Source organism: Notothenia rossii (assembly GCF_949606895.1).
Source record: "Notothenia rossii genome assembly, chromosome: 9".
Classification (NCBI taxonomy): domain Eukaryota; kingdom Metazoa; phylum Chordata; class Actinopteri; order Perciformes; family Nototheniidae; genus Notothenia; species Notothenia rossii.
The window spans coordinates 43,022,980-43,040,095 of NC_136907.1; the positions used below are offsets into that span (position 1 = coordinate 43,022,980).

At 41.4% G+C, this 17,116-nt stretch overlaps 1 long non-coding RNA gene across 1 annotated transcript; it reads left to right on the forward strand.

The window, feature by feature from the left end:
- Nucleotides 1–10,793: 10,793 nt before the first annotated feature.
- On the forward strand, nucleotides 10,794–16,857 carry LOC307020940. Its single transcript, XR_013803022.1, has 5 exons — nucleotides 10,794–10,835; nucleotides 12,558–12,626; nucleotides 13,281–13,426; nucleotides 13,525–13,597; nucleotides 15,510–16,857. It is a non-coding gene; the product is annotated as an uncharacterized lncRNA (long non-coding RNA).
- Nucleotides 16,858–17,116: the final 259 nt, after the last annotated feature.

Sequence of the window (17,116 nt, forward strand, 5' to 3'; positions counted from 1 at the left end):
TTTGTTCTGTTTTCTGTGACTACCTGCCTAACCCTCTCAGACTTTCAGTTGCGCGCACTACTAAAGAGACGTGTTACCATGGAAACCAAACAATGGTGTAGCTGTATTAAAGTCCGAGTGGAAACAGTCCTGAGTAAATCTGATTTTGTTAGAAATCGGGAGAAATGCGGGAGAAATATGACCCCGGGAGGAAACCAGGAGAGGGCAATGAAATCGGGAGTCTCCCGCGAAAATCGGGAGGGTTGACAAGTATGAGTTGCAGTAGAAAATTCCACTGTAGCGCTGGTGCATTAATGGGAAACCCTTAAAGTTTGAGCACCCTCTATGAAACGTCAAGCTACCCCACAGCACCCCCTAGAGAAAATCTCTGGCGCCGCCACTGCTGCAGAAGCGAGGCAAGAATCCTTCCTAGCCTTGGAAAACAAAGAATTGTGGAAGAGGGTGTTTCTCAATGTCGAGTACGCTTGCTTGGTAGCACATGTCTTCCGAGCGTCTTGCTTCAGAAGCGAGGCAAGAATACTTCCGTTCCTAGCCTCGGAAAACGAAGAATGGAACAGGCGAGCAAGTGTGCAGGTGATGTGCGTCATATGAGAGGCCCCGCCTTACATTTTCCACCACAGATTTCGGGAAATTGGTCCGTGCGCAAAGCATTGTGGGGATTTTAAGACCGTGGAGTCTACACATGTACAGCCTCGAAATGTCTCCAAACGAAGTACGCCGGGCTCGGTAGAATTCCAAGTATGCTGGACATCGGAACAGTACTTCGGCGGCACTCGATGACGTAGTATGCTTGACATAGTGGCTCTGGAGCAGCTTTACTCGAGATTGAGAAACCAACACACTCTCACTCCATAAACTTCCCGCATCACTAGGCCACCAGGGTGGGTGGAGGGGGTCAGGAGGACTGATTTTGGGCTGACAGCCCAGGAGCACAGCGGAGGACCCGGAAGGGATCTCGGGCGGACGGCCCAGGGGCAAGGCAGAGTCCAAGGTGGGGGACTCGGGCAGACGGCCCGGGGGCAAGGCAGAGTCCAAGGTGGGGGTCTCAGGCGGACGGCCCGGGGGGCAAGGCAGAGTCCATGGGAAGGCGAAGGCCACCGCAGTCGAACTCAGGGGGCAGAGCATGAGGGCGAAGGCAGCGGCAGGAAGAGTCAGGGGGCCGGGCCCGAGGGCGAAGACCGCGGCACTCAGGGGGCCGGGCTTGAGGGCGAAGACCGCGGCTCTCAGTGGGCCGGGCTTGAGGGCAAAGACCGCGGCTCCCAGGGGGCCGGGCTCGAGGTCGAAGGCCTCGGTGTCGGCCGAACAGGAACCGGAGCCGGTGGGACAGGCTTCGGCAGTATCCCCCACGGAAGAGGACCAGGAGTTGGCAGGACCCCTGGCAGAGGAGCAGTCGGTGGGACCCCCAACGGGATAGGACATAGGATTGGCAGGACCCCCGGCAGAAGAGTAGTCGGCGGGACCCCCAACGGGACAGGACATGGAGTTGGCAGGACCCCCAGCGGAACCTCCAACGACACTTCAGTAGGGACTTGAGTTGGGACTTGAGTAGAGACTGGAGACTGGAGAGGGAACTGGAGAGGGAACTCGAGAGGGGACTCGAGAGAGAGGGCTTGAGAGAGGACTTGAGAGGACTTGAGAGGGGATTTGAGAGGGAACTCGAGAGGTGACTTGAGAGGGAACTCGAGAGGGGACTTGAGAGGGGACTCGAGAGGTAACTTGAGAGGGGACTTGAGAAGAAACTGGAGAGGTGACTCGAGAGGGAACTTGAGAAGGGACTAGAGTTGAGACTTGAGAAGGGACTAAAGGAGGGACTGGAGAAGGGACTAGAGATGGGACTAGAGAAGGGACTAGGGAAGTGACTAGAGGAGGTACTTGAGAAAGGACTTGAAAGGAATTGAGTATGGACTAGAGAAGAGACTAGAGAAGGGACTTGAGATGGGACTAGAGTTGGTACTTGAGAAGTGACTAGAGAAGTGGCTAGAGAAGTGACTAGAGGTGGGACTGGAGAAAGGACTAGAGAAGGGACCTGAGGAGGGACTAGGGGAGGGGCTAGGGAAGGGACTAGAGAAGGGACTAGAGGAGGGACTTGGGAAGGGATTAGAGGAGGGACTAGAGAGGGGACTCGAGAAGACACTAGAGAGGGGACCAGAGAAGGGACTTGAGTTAGGACTCGAGAAGAGACTAGAGAAGGGACCAGAGATGGGACTAGAGATGGGACTATGGCAGCATGGGCCAGAGCCGGGTCTGGAACCATGGCCGCTGGGGCCGGAACTGGGGCCGGGACCATGGCTGCCGGGGCCGGAACTGGGGCCGGGACCATGGCTGCCGGGGCCAGAACTGGGTCTGGAACCATGGCTGCTGGGGCAAGAACTGGGGCCGGGACCATGGCTGCTGGGGCCAGAACTGGGTCTGGAACCATGGCTGCTGGGGCCGGAATTGGTTGTGGAACCATGGCTGCTGGGGCCAGAACTTGGGCTGGAACCATGGCTCTTGGGTAGGGCTGGGCGATATATCGAATTTACACGATACATCGTGGATTGCACTACATGCGATGTCGTAAATGACCACATCGTGAACATCGAGTATTATGTTGTCAAATCAATTTCCCGCCGCAGCCAAAATGAGCTTTCCTTTCTCCCTCATAGACACAGTCACACACGCAGGCACACACGCAGCCGCAGGCCACGTCTAACTTGCACACAAACATTACACACATGCACATTGACAGAGAGCAGGGCTCGACATTATAAATGGCCCGCTGGCTCGGAAGCACTATTTAGACACCCCGGGCCAGCATAACGTACTTTCCACTTGCCCACTCGGGCCACTAAAAATATTTCTTAAAAAAATTAAATTGTCCTTTGGTATAGGTATTTTGACAAGCAATGTTGTTAAATTGTTTTGTTTATTAACGCTACAACATAGCGTTTCGTGAGGCGGTTGTTGTTGTTGGGTGAAAAGCAAACAGCTGTTTGCTGCGGAGCCAGCGCGAGCAGGCTCCCGTTTGCCCGTGAGCGCCGGGCAAAAAACTATCTTCAAATAAAAGAAAGTCACCGGAGGAGTTAAAGGAGAGTGACAGATAGTGTGAGAAGAAGAGGGAGAGAAAGTTTTAGCCAGCTTGGTCGATGGAGTTGTTTTTTAGTGGTGCAGTGACGCGTCCTAAAACCCTTTTATAATCTATCGATTAGATTTATGATTCGAAAATTATAAAAGTAGGGTAGACATGTGGATATTATCCGGCTGAACAACACGTGCATTTATCAAACAGGTTTGTTTTCCACAGACCTTATTTCCAGCTATTTTCCAAAACCCTATGGAGGAATCCCATTGCTTTTTTGTCGAGGGAACCAGCAGTTTACTTCCTGATTTTAGGACGCGTCACTGCACCTCCCAATATGATGCCAATATAAACAAGGTCTTCTGTCGGCTCTGTACATCAATGCCGACCTATGCTGACAAGTAAGTGAAGAGTAGAAAATATAAAAGGTATTGGCTATAGGGAAATGTCCCAGCAGGTTAGGAGAATGAAGGTTCTAATCTAATCTAATCTAATACATAGCCATTACATGTCTAACTCCTGATAATGACAGGAAGACAGAAAGCGCATTATACAAATAATACTACTCATAATAATAGCAGAAATGTTTGAACAATGACCACAATATCATTATTTTAATAACTAAATATGAACAATTGAGGAAAATGAGGAAGAACTGATACTGATACAAGTAGTAATGTAGTTAGTGCATAAATTACTATTGCAACAAATGTGTTAATTTTCTTCATTATTAGTCGATTTCTTTAATGCAGACATATGTTGCAGGGACTACTAGAATCATCATACTGGCGTGACTGTAAACATCAAGGGGTTAAATAAAAAATGTGTATGTGTTTTAGAGGACATTTCAGAATATCGCGATATATATCGTATATCGTGATATAGTCAGTAAATATCGCGATATCATTTAGAGACCATATCGCCCAGCCCTACTCTTGGGGCTCGGGCTGCTAGCCTGGCCTTGCGACTCCTTCTTTTAGGAGCAGTTTGGAAGCTTCGTGGACCTCCAAAAGCCAGACGAGTTCCAGAGAACGGCTCCTGGACAGGAGCAGGAGCTGGGGCAGAAGCAAGGGTTGACTCCAAACGGACCACACCGATGCGTGTGTTGTCATAAAGGGAATTGGGAGGCAGCGAGCTAGCATGCCTGAGGCTAGCAGGCAGGGGATAACACACCGAGAGGAACTCCAAAATCCAGCCAGGTAAGAATCTCACCAAGCCTGGTTTCTCCATAGTTATCTGGCGCGCCTCTGCCAGAGCAGCCTCTCGCTGCTGAACCCCGGACGCTCCCATCCATCGATCAGAGCAGGTAGCCAAAGAAAAGGTCAAATCCAACAATTCCTGCTCAAAAGGATCTGCTGGGCCCATCCTTGGTTGGTTCGTACTGTTACGGTGGGTGAAGCAAGCAGGACCCAAATGCAGATTACACTGATATTGCCTTTATTTCAAGGATAAAATAATAACTTGGACAAAACAGAACACTCACCGGTGAACTCAGTCACAAACAAAAGACGAACCAACACTGAACACAGGAAGAAACAAGACTAAATACAGGGAGGGGTAATCACAAGACGAGAAACACAAGTGCAGGGGAGGAGAAACACAAGGGCCACAGGTGAACACAATCAGACAACTAGACACACCAGGGAAACTAACGACAGGAGGAAAAACACAGGGAAAAGGACCAGACAATATACAAAGAGAACAACATGACAGGGAGAACAGCAAAACACCCAAAACAAGACATACAAATCGTGAAATAACACAATAATCCTAACAGCAAGTGTAAAACGGATCTGCAAATATGCTAAATATTTTCACAAATAAAAAAAAGATCTGTGAATATCTCTTTAACATTTACAACTTTCGATCAGGCATTTGTGAATCCAATTTGTATTTGTCGAACAAAAATGCGCTTGCGGATCTTAAATCTCTGCTCGTGGATCTCACATTTCTGCTTGTGGATCGTCTTTTTACACACACGGAATTTTGAGACATATTTTCCGCCGGTCTCCGCTAAAATCTACTCGTGTCACTCGGTTATTTTCGGAAACAACGTGATGGCCTGCTGATGACGACATTTCCGCATGATTTCAAAGTAAGAGCATGATGGTTTGTTTAATGCTCTGTTTCTTTATTATAATGAACAGCGGAACGTTAGATGCATTTTTACTTCACCATCATCATCATCATCATCATCATCATCATCATCATCATGTTATAGTGATACAGTTAGTTTTTGTTAGTTTATTGGTTCAATATAGCATATATCGAGCACTTTCGTTGATGTTGAAGTACAGGCTATACGCCACTTTCGGATGTGTCCTTTCTACTGTGTATGCATATATTCCTGTCTATTGCTTTCATTTGTATTTAATGTTATTGTGTTTATACTTGTTTCCACACATTTCACAATTTGGGATGAATGAAGTATTTATCTATATATGATATCCATCTATCTATCTGTCCGTCTATATGTCTATCTATCTGTCTGTCTGTCTGTCTATCTACCTACCTATCTATCTATCTATCTGTCTATCTATCTGTCTGTCTGTCTGTCTGTCTGTCTGTCTGTCTGTCTGTCTGTCTGTCTGTCTGCCTACCTATCTGCCTGCCTGCCTACCTACCTACCTACCTACTAGTTGTTTTGTTTGGAAAGGTTTTGTCATTGTATTGCTCTTTACCGGCACCTGCAGAGTACAGGACTTTACATTGTACTTACAATTTTGCATTGTAACTTTGACCCGCTTGAATGAATACACAACAAACAATGAAGAAAGAGTTTTATCTGGGCTGCTTCGCTGTCTGCTGCTCCCCCCGGGATCCGAAAGTGGCGTATAGCCTGTACTTCAACATCAACGAAAGTGTTCGATATATGTTGTATTGAACCAATAAACTAACAAAAACTAACTGTATCACTATAACATGATGATGATGATGATGATGATGATGATGATGATGATGATGATGATGATGATGATGGAGATAAAGAATGCATCTAACGTTCCGCTGTTCATTATAATAAAAAAACAGAGCATTAAACAAACCATCATGCTCTTACTTTGAAATCATGCGGAAATGTCGTCATCACAGGCCATCACGTGGTTTCAGAAAATAACCGAGTGACACGGGTAGATTTTAGCGGAGACCGGCGGAAAATATGTCTCAAAATTCCCTGTGTGTAAAAAGATGATCCACAAGCAGAAATGTGAGATCCACGAGCAGAGATTTAAGATCCGCAAGCGCAGTTTTGTTCGACAAATGCAAATTGGATTCACAAATGCCTGATCGAAAGTTGTAAATGTTAAAGAGATATTCACAGATCTTTTTTTTATTTGTGAAAACATTTAGCGTATTTGCATATCCGTTTTACACTTGCACATTTATTTGTGAGTTTGCAAATCTTTTAAATGCATTTGTGGATGGTGTTTTACATTTACAAATCACATATTTACACACAAATTATTTTTATGTTCACACAAATAATTATGAGACATATTTATGCCCATACAAATAGCATTCAACTGATTGCAATGTATTCCCATCTGCGGCGGGATTTGACGCTCATGGAAGCACGGCATTTGTTTGTGTCGGCTGCCCTTAAAGGCAATGTGAGCGTCCATTCCCATTGGATAACGGAGAAGTGTGCACACGGAAGTAAGTATTCCCCTTACTGTCGATTGATTTTACAGTGATATCTGCACTACTCATGGACTAAAAAACACCAGATTATCCTTGTTAATTACACAACATTGATTGGTTTAAATTGTGTGCAATGCTTTAGTATTTTTCCCTTTCGATTCGGAGAAACAAATATTTTTTCGGAGTAAAGGATGGCAGAAGACACTACACTACCCAGAATCCCCAGCTATCGTTTAGGACTACACCATGTGCTCTGTTTGACAAACCCAGTGATTAGTTCTCAAGCTCTGTGATTGGTTGACCTCCAACTGCATTCCATATGAAAAAAAACGTTTCATAAAAGATAAAATCATACTTTATACAGCAGTGCTTGCTTTACTCTTTGAAAGTCATCACATGAATGCATTGTAATAAATGGTTCGGCTGCATTAAATATATTACACATCTGTCGTAGTTCTTTATTTTTATTTATCTACAGAGATCGGGCTCATATAGATAGACCGGAAACTATTCTTTTACCGTTCAGTTTGAATTTCACAATAAAGTTAGTAGTAATATTTTGTTTGGATATTTTTGTTTTTTCTTAACTACTAGACCGCTGGGTCATGTTAAGACCATCTTTTCTGTGTTGCTGTGGGTTTTTTCCATCGCTTTTGTGTTACAAATATCAAAACAATAACTAAATATATCCGTCGTAAACTAAACCAGAAACAGCAGTATATTTTATTTTGTTAACACTGTAAACTTGACAGCTTTTTAACCCAAACCACCTACTGGTTAAAGCACGTTATTACACTTTAAGAGTAATGCAATGCAGGTACATTGTGTTGCTTTTTAATGACTGTTTAAAATGCCTTTTTCTTAATGTCTTTTATTATTATTAACTACTTGTTACTTGTTGCTAGGGACGCTGCTATCGATATTATTTCTTTTATGTTGTGTAACTGTTTAATGGTGTTATCTTTATTGCTACCTACCCCCTTCCCCGTCAATGTATAGTGTTGGTCCAAAGCGCAAACGTATTAGTTTAACAAAATCCGCATCTAAAATTGTGGCATAGATAGCCTACGTTATTTTCCCCTGTGCAATTCTCCATTTACTCAACAATAACACATAATTATCCTTGTGTTTATTTATTTGTTTGATTAATAAACACAAGTCGGAGCAGCTCATTTGCTTTAGAGCAGGGGTTTTCAAAGTGTGGGTAGGTGAGCCTCCCCTCAGAGAACATAAGAACAGCCGCGCCCCCCCTCCCAATTATTATTGCTGTTATTATTATTATTATTATTATTATTATTATTATTATTATTATTATTATTATTGTTGTTGTTGCTATAATGCAGGGGTATTCAATTTCATTTCAAAGAGGTCCAGTAAGAGAAAATGTAATTAAATGCTCTGTTTTCGCTGTCTACCTTCCGCCATTTGAAATTACTCCGACTGTTTCTCTCCTCTTGTCTCGTCTCTGTGTGTGTGTGTTTGAATGGATCGTGCTGACTGCACCAATTTGATTGGCTGAGTAGCATCACCTCCTTAAAACATTAAACAATAACTTTTTGAAACCTTTTTATTTTTATGTTTTAAACATATTGTATAAAACTCCCCCACTACTTGGACTATTCCTTGCACCCCTCTAGAATAAGCCCGAATGGTCTCAACCATATTGCATCAGTAACGTGCACTTGTTATTATAACAAGATCGCAAGGACACTGGTAGAGATCGGAAAATTGAGTGTTGTTCAGTTTGTGTGTTGTGGAACATGCGTGTCCGTGCATGAAAATATACCACACACCCAATTACAATTGCATGTTCAATTCACTACCCTGGAAGTTAATACAGTTGTTAAAGTTGGAACAGCCTGTGGACAGCCGTTCTTCCTTGCATGTCAGTCGCCGACACCTTCTTACAGAGGACAGGCACATCTAGCTGCAGCACGACCCGTATATTTCCGCACGCCGTGTTCTCAAGACATTTTTTTTTTTAACATTTTCAACATGGTGGATGAATCCTTATATGTTCCCGGCAAAACACTGAACGTTAACTTTGCCTCCTTATTACACTCACCCCTACTTTAGTGGGAACAAGTGGTCTGCGTCTTTGATGCACACAGGAATAAACGCAGATCATACTCTGGCTGCAGCCTTTACTTGCTTTTGATCAAAGTCAATGCGGAAAACCTGCACTCACACAGGCAGGTGGAGGTGAAGGGAATGAGCACTTTTACAGCCTTTTTGGCGAGGTGGGGGAACTCGGTCTCTACAGACAGCCACAAGTGGGCAAGTGTCACTTTAATCGTCTTTTTCTCGTTCTTTTGTGTCTCACGCTGCGCCTCCCCTGAAGCTCTCTGGCGCCCCCCAGGGGAGGCGCGCCTCACACTTTGAAAACCGCTGCTTTAGAGAATATTACACCCGGAAGTAAGTATTCTCTCCGCTTGACAAACCCCGTGATAGTCCTCAAGCTCTGTGATTGGAGAGTGTGCTCCGAGGGTTACGCCGAGCGTCGAACAGCACTTGAAATGGGATGGAACCACGGAAGACTGTCCAAAACTGGATTTGAACGGGTCCACCGCGTCCCCCCCTCCCCCACCCTGTCCCCAGAACTACACATGCTGGCTATTGTGTTTCGCAACATGTTCTCTATCTATGGCACGTCTCTACTGGGAGTTATAGTTTTAAAAGACGTTTTCGTATTTCCCATATTAAGAAGTTGCAAGTATTAAACGGTGTACATCCCTGGAGGTTTAGGGGATAGGAAACACTCACATTTAAAACATATAATTAATAAACGGGTGAAAATTGCTTGTGCCCATAATGGGCAGCATTAATATATATACCCACATGCCAGCTAAGGTCAGAAGAGCTTTATTTAACAGCTGGTCTTAAGTTTGTGACCCCTACTGTTGTTAATTGATAACATTACATTACATTACATTACATTAATTGATAAGCCTGAAACATGCACTTGTCAAGGTTCAGAGAAAAATTTTGCAAATATGGCAGAACACTGAAAAAAAAAGGCTGTTGGATTCACATGATTTTAATATGGAAACCGGTTGCACATATTAAAAATATGTGTACTTAAAACTATTCCATTATGTTAAAGACACACAACTATGTTATGTCAAAGAAACATGAAATTGTTATGTTCATTTGAATATTTCCTTTAATATAGGTATCTTCATTTGCCCTATGTTTAACCAACATGACTTTTTTATGTTCATTTTAGGCTTTTAATATGCTCAGTATATTTCATTTGTACCTGTTAAAACCGAATTAATGTTTTGTTTAAACTACATACTATAGTTTTCTGTTTAATCTACCTAGTGCTCAAGGGGTACATAAGATTATTTATTTCACAGAGGCATTTTGTACATTCTTCTACAGGATCCATTCTAATCTCTTATATCTACAGCATTTATCACAACATTTTAAAACAAATAGTCAATAAAGACAAACACATTTCTTTGTACAACATTCATGTATTTTTCTCAAAAAATAAAACAATATTAACAACCACCACACATCCAGATGAGCTTTTGGTTTTTCCATCATGCAGCCCCAGGAGAATTAACAAATACATTGAAAATAAAGAAATAGAAGAAATAGAAAATGTTTGTGATGCATGTACACTGAAAAAAAGGGGAAAGTGGGGTTGTTCAATTTGCAAATATGCATTTAATATAATATAAAACATAATTTATTCATGTTTCTCGTCGAAACATGAATCAATCATGGAGAACTATTTTAATCTTGAGGGCTGTGCGTTCTATAAGTCTCAATCATGTTAAGAAATAAGAAAAAAGTTATGTTTGTCTATGTAACTCCGCTCACTGAGCACATACGTCAGCAGCTTGCTCTGCAGCCGATTACTCAGCTTGTAATTATTATTTCCAAATATTTTATTCACAAATTAATATGGTCGGACTCAAACCCGTACTTTAACAGTTTCGTAATTGAACCTGCACAATATGGCACTTTAATGGACAAGATGTAAAGCAGAAAAAAATTGCAAAATATATTAATCTTTTAAAATGTGAAGCTTTTTCTTTTTTAAACAAAGGAGGGGGAGAGGGGGGGAGGGGTTCTACCATTTTTTCGGAGGAGTAAGCTGGTTCTGTCCCGAGAACATCTCTACAAGGTAAAAGTTATTTAAAGTTATTTAATGTCATCAAATGTTCGTCATAGTTACAGGTTATCACAAGACGCATTGTTTGCAAAAAGCAGAGTTCACATTTGCCGTTACAACGAGCAACGTAAATACAGCTGTCAATTTGTAAACATTGTCATTCACTGGTGTTAGCTAGGATAAAGCCATGAAAATCATAAGGTGAGTTTATATTGATTGACTTGTGTTTAGCGTGTTTTTTTATAATGTGAGTATTTGTAGAGCATAAGTCCAACAGTTGCTTGATTTACAATATTTAAAACTATGAACCTTGCCCAAAGTTATGCACATTAAACCGAGCTCAGTGGGGAGGGGGGAGTCATATCTGATGGATGAGCTTGCGGCATGTTTGCATGTCTATAGGCTACGTCTTGTCTTAAATGATTGTTTCATGTCTGCTGTCAGGCGGTGTAGAACTTTACTGCGTCGGTCCGGCTCTGCATGTCTACTCTTGTGCCGACTTTTAAGGGCGCTGATGCAGGTTTTAGGCCTACCTTACGTTAAGCGACCATCTTTACCCATTTAAGGTGTTGATTGTTAAAGATACAATATTGTCTGTATGACCGCAGTGTTTTCCCTAAAAAACTGTGTTTATGTCTCTGCTTTGATCCGCCCTGTGTTCATGTAAATACCGTAAATACACACGGATCAAAACAGAGACACAATATTGTGTGTGGGGGTGTGTCCCGGAAAGCGACACTTGATACTGGAAAGTGGACGATATTAATGATTGTGTTACATTTTAGCAGTGGTGCACATACCATGAATATGGGGGACATACCGGACAGATCAAGTAAGGGTTACGATCCACCCGCTGTGAAATGAACTTATCTTCCATATTTGCCGTACACTTGTGTTTACGGAAGTTGAGATGTTTCTCGGTTGTGATTGGTTGTTCCTCGTCACATGACGAGCGGTGCGCGCTGCTGCAGGGCACGTCTCCATTGAAACCAATGGAAATGAGCTCGCAACGCTGATGTGTATGGCTCCGTACAAAGTTGTACTCATTGCATTAGTATAGGCCATACTTGTCAACCCTCCCGATTTTCGCGGGAGACTCCCGATTGCATTGCCCTCTCCCGGTTTCCTCCCGGGGTCATATTTCTCCTGCATTTCTCCCGATTTCTGACAAAATCAGATTTACTCAGGACTGTTTCCACTCTGACGTTCATACAGCTAAGCCATTGTTTGGTTTCCATGGTAAAACCTCTCTTTAGTAGCGCGCGCAACTCAAAGTCTGAGAGGGTGAGACAGATAGTCACAGAAAACAACAAGAATCGACAACTCCACCCTCTGCTCACTCCTTTCCTGTAAAATACAGGTCCAGCCCACACATATGCTCCATCAAGAGGATGGTGCTACAGGCCGCAAGGCATTGCACTTAGAACTACAATAAGCATGTTAATGTTAATCTAACAGCTCCGGCGATCCACTAGCACACACCCCCCCCCCCCCCCCCCCCCCCCCCATTTTGCATTTTGAAATGCTCCCGATTTCTGAGGTCTCAAGGTTGGCAAGTATGGTATAGGCTACTGTAGCTTTTTACACTGGAGGCGCCCAACTCGGCCGAAGTCGGTTCATATTAACCTAAAGATACATAATTAAATGGTACATATCGCCTTTAAGGAGCAGAACATTTTTGTTTTAGTTGTGTGTGAATCGTGAAATAATTTCAAATATGTTTTTCTGTGATAGGTAATCGGTGTGGAGAAGATTGACCTCAGCCTTCCTTTGAACATTGTTCCAAAGGCTCTGTAGTAAATGGTGAGTATTCAAATGTTTTGTGTGATTTACTTGACTAACTTAAACTTGATCTTTAACTAATTGAAAACTGGTATTAGTCTGACAATTTCTGAATATTTATTCATAACATTTACATACTGCAAACATTGCAGGGATATACACATTTTCTGATTAATTAGGCAAAAGTTATTCAGAAAGTGAGAGGCAAAAGCCAAACATTCTGTGATAAAGCCTCCTTCACAAAAGTGATAATGTTTTGTTTGTTGAAATGGCTATAAGGGTGTTTCTTATGTAGTCTTATATTACAGAAATGCTTATTTTAAGTCGCTTTGGAAAAAAACGTAAACTAAATGAAATGTAATGTAGTCTAACCTGGTTGTTCGTACTTGATATAAAAAGTTATTCTCACTATAGAGCCAAAACAGGAGTAATGTGGTCCCTTTTCCGTGCTCTGGTCAATACATTTTGAATCAGCTGAAGCAACTTAACTGAGTTTTTGGTACACCCTGATAATAAAGAGTTACAATAAGCTAGCCTTGAAGTAACAAATGCATGGACTAGTTTCTCTGCATCGTTTTGAGGCAAGCACACAACTACAATCATGACATCATTAGAAAATGAAATGATTTCAAGATTTTTATGACTGTGATATTTTGTTTTCTTTGATAAATGCAGAGTTTAAGCGCATAACAACCCTGCCCCTCCAATCAAGATTTCTCTCTTAGCTGGATGTGCTATATTACAAACTTCTGAAGGTTTTTGAGAATAGAGGAGGACAGATAGGCCAGCGTCTGAACTGTATTATGTCAAACATGACTCAAGTAAGAATTAATTTTAAGAAAATTATACATCGAGTCAATAGTGTACACATTTCATTGAGCAAAACAGATTCTTTATTTTCTTATTCCCCTTCACTTAGGTTGATGATGTCGTTTCAGGCCGGGATTGTCTTCTCAAGGGGCTGTGTGTGTACCTCAATGAGAGAGTTTGTGGTCAGTAGAAGTAATATTTGACCTTTTCATTTTTTTGTTGGACGTTAAAATATGTATTTATTGAAACACCCTGTTTTTTGTTTAATAGCCAGACTAATCTGAAAAGCTAGAGGGCTTTTAATTTAAAACGGATACAGGAAATGAAACATTTTTTATCAGGTCAGACAGGAGTATATCAGATAACAAGGAGGCTTAAAAGTACTGAAATCTGACCAAATGTACTTGTTAAACACAGGGACTTAGTAATGGGTATACAGGACTGTCTCAGAAAATTAGAATATTGTGATAAAGTTCTTTATTTTCTGTAATGCAATTAAAAAAACAAAAATGTCATACATTCTGGATTCATTACAAATCAACTGAAATATTGCAAGCCTTTTATTATTTTAATATTGCTGATTATGGCATACAGCTTAAGAAAACTCAAAAATCCTATCTCAAAAAATTAGAATAGTTCCTCAGACCAAGTAAAAAAAAAAGATTTATAACAGCAAAACACAATCAAACATTTGAAAATGTCCATTAATGCACTCAGTACTTGGTTGGGAATCCTTTTGCACGGATTACTGCATCAATGCGGCGTGGCATGGAGGCAATCAGCCTGTGGCATTGCTGAGGTGTTATGGATGCCCAGGATGCTTCAATAGCGGCCTTTAGCTCATTAGCATTGTTGGGTCTGGTGTCTTTCAGCTTCTTCTTCACAATACCCCACATATTCTCTATGGGGTTCAGGTCAGGGGAATTTGCAGGCCAATCGAGGACAGTAATGCCATGGTCAGTACACCAGTTACTGGTGGTTTTGGCACTGTGGGCAGGTGCCAGATCATGCTGGAAAATGAATTCCTCATCTCCATAGAGCTTTTCAGCAGACGGAAGCATGTAGTGCTCTAAAATCTCTTGGTACACAGCTGCATTTACTCTGGGCTTGATGAAACACAGTGGACCAACACCAGCAGCTGACATGGCTCCCCAAACCATCGCTGACTGTGGGAACTTCACACTGGATTTCAAGCAACTTGGATTTTGCTCCTCTCCAGCCTTTCTCCAGACTCTGGCGCCTTGACTTCCAAATGAAATACAAAACTTGCTTTCGTCTGAAAAGAGGACTTTGTCCAGTGCTTCTTTTCCTTAGCCCAAGTCAGACGCCTCTTCCGTTGTCTTGAGTTCAGAAGTGGCTTGACCATGGGAATACGGCTATTGTAGCCCATTTCCCAGACACGTCTGTGAACAGTGACTTTTGATACCTGGACTCCAGCTTCAGTCCACTGTCTTTGAAGCTCCCCCAAATTCTGGAAGCGACTCTTCTTCACAATGCTGTTAAGGCTGCGGTCATCTCTCTTGGTTGTGCAGCGTTTCCTGCCACATTTCCCCCTTCCAACAGACTTTTTGTGGATGTGCTTTGAAACTGCACTCTGTGAACAGCTTGCTCTTTGAGAAATTTCTTTTTGTGTCTTACCCTCCTGATGGAGGGTGTCAATGACGGTCCTCTGGACAGCAGTCAGATCAGCAGTCTTCCCCATACTTGTGATTTAGTTTACTGAACCAAGCTGAGTGTTTTTCAAGGCTCAGGAAACCCTTGCAGGTGTTTCGAGTTAATTAGACGATTCAAGTGATTCGTTGGACACCCTACTAGTATACTTTTTCATGATATTCTAATATTTAGAGATAGGATTTTTGAGTTTTCTTAAGCTGTATGCCATAATCAGCAATATTAAAATAATAAAAGGCTTGCAATATTTCAGTTGATTTGTAATGAATCCAGAATGTATGACATTTTTGTTTTTTTAATTGCATTACAGAAAATAAAGAACTTTATCACAATATTCTAATTTTCTGAGACAGTCCTGTATATACTGTATGTATTGATTTGTTAGATCTCACTCTGTTCCTTTTGTGGCTGTGCACTCTGCAGGCAGAAGATGAAGACGTCATTCTGCGGTCCATTCAGGGGATTACAGTGGGACTTTATGTTGTCAAACATAATTCTACCATGAGACCAGATGACAGATGAGCCCAGAGGACAGATTGTCCTGGAAGGCCAACAGGTAGCCTACTAACTGATGTTGACAACATTGCATTAGCTGCTACCATGCTGTTTGGACTAATATATGCAATGAACCTGAACTACCCCCCTAAACTGAAGTGCACGTTCAAAGTGCTCCAGCAAATGTTAATGGAGCTCGACGGCAACATGCTCTCCAAGAAAGCCCAAGCTTTTAAAAACAAACTGTTGAGCTGTTGCCATGGACCATTGTGCACTTTTACAGCATTCATACTGGACTTTCATCGATCCAACTGTCTTGCACTTCCTTTGCTCATGCTTTTTGCTTGATTTGAATGTTTCAGAAATGTGGGCTTTTCCTGGGGTCATGTGTTTTCAGAATGTACCCCTTGTCATGTGTTTCAGAATGTATTAATTGCGCTACTTCAAAATGTCAGTGGTGAGAAACCAGGCCATTTTTATACTTTCATGTATTTTTCCAAAGCAATGCCATTGCTTTTTTGCATTAAAGTGCCCTCTCATATTAGCAGGTTACTATTTAAATAATGGATTTGCAAGACCATTTCCTTTTTTTGGCTAGGCGTTGACATTTTCTGTTAATTGTTTACTATGAATGAGTTACAAAAATAAGACTTTCTTTGCCAATTGGCCCAATAAACCTTTATTTTGGTCGGGAGAATAGTTTCCTTTAAGCTTCCTTGCTGTGTTCTAACACAATAATGTATATGTACATGCATCACAAACTTTTTCGATTTCTTCTATTTCTTTATTTTCGATGTATTTGTTAATTCTCCTGGAGCTGCATGATGGAAAAACCAAAAGCTCATCTGGATGTGTGGTGGTTGTTAATATTGTTTTATTTATTGAGAAAAATGCATGAATGTTGTTCAAAGAAATGTGTTTGTCTTTATTGACTATTTGTTTTAAAATGTACAGAAAACTATAGCATGTAGTTTAAACAAAACATTAATGTGGCTCTGTACAGAAATATACTGAGTATATTAAAAGCCTAAAATGAACATAAAAAGTCATGTTGGTTAAACATAGGGTAAATGAATATAACTAATATTAAAGGAAATATTCACATTAACATAACAATTTCATGTTTCTTTGACATAAAATAGTTGTGTGTCCAACATAATGGAATAGTTTTGAGTACACATGATTTTAATATGTGCAACCGGTTTCCATGTTTTTTATTACTTAAGTCCAACAGACTTTTTACAGTGAAGCTTAAATAAAGAAATCATGTTGCTTTAACAGGTACAAGTTAAATATACTGAGCATATTAAAAGCCTAAAATGAACATAAAAAAGTAATGTTGGTTAAACATAGGGTAAATTAATATACCTATATTAAAGGAAATATTCAAATGAACATAACAATTTCATGTTTCTTTGACATAACATAGTTGTGTGTCTTTAACATAATGGAATAGTTTTAAGTACACATATTTTTAATATGTGGAACCGGTTTCCATATTAAAATCATGTGAATCCAACAGCCTTTTTTTTTCA